The following is a 3,384-nucleotide window of genomic DNA, read 5'->3' on the forward strand; positions in this document are numbered from 1 at the left end:
GACATTATATATATATATGTGTGTGTACAGAGGTAGACATACTAAATATGTGTGTGTATAGAGAGGGCAATATATATATATATACATATATGTAGACAGGACATTATATATATGTGTGTACAGAGGTAGACATACTAAATATGTGTGTGTATAGAGAGGGCAATATATATATATATATATATATATATATATATATATATGTGTGTGTACAGAGGTAGACATACTAAATATGTGTGTATAGAGAGGGCAATATATATATATATATATATGTGTGTGTACAGAGGTAGACATACTAAATATGTGTGTGTATAGAGAGGGCAATATATAAATATATATATATATATATATATATATATATATGTGTGTGTACAGAGGTAGACATACTAAATATGTGTGTATAGAGAGGGCAATATATATATATATATATATATATATATATATATATATATATATATACATATATGTAGACAGGACATTATATATATGTGTGTATACAGAGGGCAATATATATATATATATATATATATATATATATATGTAGACAGGACATTATATATATGTGTGTACAGAGGTAGAAAGAAGACATATTAAGTATGTGTGTATAGAGATAGGCAGAGGGCAATATATATATATATATATATATATATATATATATATATATATATATATATGTAGACAGGACAGAATATATAATATATGTATGCATATAGATGGTATACTTACTATATAATATACCGTGTGCGTGTCTATATAAATACAGTATATGTAGAAAGAACAAAAAAAAAATGTGCTAATAATATAGGGCACTGCAAAAAATGTTTTATATGAACATGATAGTGCATAATTACAATATATCTATACTATACAGATAGACTATAGTACATCATAAAACACACACACACACATATATATATATATATTATACATATAGTACACAATTACTAGGTACTGTAGTAAATGCAGATCTATAAACTACAAGAAGGCGGGCAGTACAATGAGACAATATATGTCTGTTCCTGCCTGCAATATGCAAATATATATGATATACAGGAAGACAAAAGAAAATAATTAGTGTACTTGCTAATGAAGACAGATAGTAAATAGTTCGTGTTGCTCCGACATACGGGTGGACAGATGTTAGAAAGTTACTTTGCAACAAATAGTACAGTGCGTGTACTGTATGCCTATAACATAGAATGGACGATCTATGGGGGAAATGTAGCAATGTTGGTGTAGGTAGAAGTCTTTTGTAGATCATTTTGGTTGGTTTAAATTTGGTGCAACCAAATTTACCAAACTTGTGCAAGGCACAAGATACATTTTGTGCAAAGTTCTCATGTCCACACAGTTCTATTTGTACACCTGAGCTGCACCTCTCAGGAAAGTGGACACAGGGATTTTGTTCTATTGCTTTGAGGCTCGGATTCCATTGAGGTTTTTTGTCCACCAGCAAAAACGCCAGAAAAACTGTCACAGCTTTTTCCTGCATTTTGGCAGTTTTTCTTTCGTTTTTGCTGGTGTGTGGAAACTTTTGCAGCTATTTTTTTACTGCCTTCAGGTACCACTCCATGGGTCGGATGCAGAGCGCCCGCTCCACAGAATGTAAGGAGGTGAGGAGTGATGTAAAGCATATACGTATACAGGGTGCATAGCATCGCTACTTACCTTCACCTGCTGTATAGTATTCAGGGGTGCATAGTGTACCCATCTATACTATACAGGAGCCCAGCAAGGAAATAGTTAACCCACGCTGCTGAGCAGTTCTGGATTAAGTCTTTGTGCGCTATCCTGTTTATACAGCTGTCTATAGATGACTGTATATACAGGATACAGTAGGCAGACCTCAACAATCGGAGGCTCCCTGTTTAGGAGCACCCCAGGGGAGAGCGCCAAAAATGTACTAACCTTTTTTTTTCTCATTTTAGATATGTGAATGCAGAGTACTACTACGTCAGATTCGGGGGATTGCGAAGATGAACAGCATTTTTTAAAATGTCAATAAAATGGTTAACTAGGGCTGTGGGGGAGTGTTTTGTTAAATAAAATTTTTTTTCAATGTGTTGTGTTTTTTATAATTGAATTTTCAGGCTTAGTAGTCGAAGCCGTCTTGTAGACAGAATCCGTTACTAAGCCAGGGCTTAGTGTTAGCACCAAACAAGCTAGTGCTAACCCCCAATTATTACCCCGGTACCCACCGCCCCAGGGGTGCTGGGAAGAGCCAGTACCAACAGGCCCAAAGCGTCAACAATAGCGCTCCTGGGCCTAGGTGGTAACAGGCTGGCGTTATTTAGGCTGGGGAGGGCCAGTATCAATGATCCTAGCCCACCCTGGTAACATCAGGCGGTTGCTGCTTGGTTGGTATCTGGCTTAAAAAAATGGGGGAACCACACACGTTTTTATTTATTTATTTAAAAAAAACACACAAAAAAAACAACACATAGGGTTCCCCCTATTTTCAGTATCAGCCAGATACCAACCAAGCAGCAACAGCCTGACGTTACCAGGGTGGGCGAGGACCATTGTTACTGGCCCTCCCCAGTGAAAATAATGCCAGCCTGTTACCGCCTAAGCCCAGGAGCGCCATTTTTGATTCTCTGGGCCTGTTGGTACTTGCTCTTCCCGGCACCCCTGTGGCGGTGGGTACGGGGGTAATAATTGGAGGTTAGCGCCAGCTGATTTTGGGGCTAACGCTAAGCACCGGCTTAGTAATGGATTCTGTCTATAAAACAGCTTCTACTACTAAGCATGAAAATTCAATTATAAAAAACAGGACACATTGACAAAATGCTTTCTATTTAAAAAAAACACTCCCTCACAGCCCTCGTTAACCATTTTATTGAAATTAAAAAAAACATTGGCGCAGTCCACCAAATCTGACGTAGTCCTCTGCATTCACATACCTGAAATGAGAAGAAAAGAAAAACAAGAAATATGAGTTAGTACATTTTCTGCGCTCTCCTGGGGAGAGCGCACATAATGCAGCATGTTCCTAAACAGGGAGCCTCCAATTGTTGCTAAACTACAACTCCCATCGTGGGGGGCTGTAGTTAAGCAACAGCTGGAGTCTCCCTGTTTGGGAACACACTGCCAGAAAGGCTCTGTTCCCATTATGCAAAATGCATAATGAAAACAGAGTCAGGCCTGGACAGTGTAGCTCCAACCCCCATTGACGTCAGCCCCTGGACTATAACTCCCATCATGGTCAGAGTGTGATGGGAGTAGTAGTTCTAACTGTCCCAAAAGCCAGGGGGGATGTGCAAGTGCCTTGGCTCAGTGCTGCAGTACTACAACTATTCCCATCATGTGACAGACTCTGTCCAATGATGGGAGTAGTTGTAGTTTAGCAGTGTTGAGGGACTGCTCCTGCATCCCCCAGCTGTCTCA

This window comes from Hyla sarda, chromosome 5, assembly GCF_029499605.1.
Source record: "Hyla sarda isolate aHylSar1 chromosome 5, aHylSar1.hap1, whole genome shotgun sequence".
In the NCBI taxonomy this organism is placed as follows: Eukaryota; Metazoa; Chordata; class Amphibia; order Anura; family Hylidae; genus Hyla; species Hyla sarda.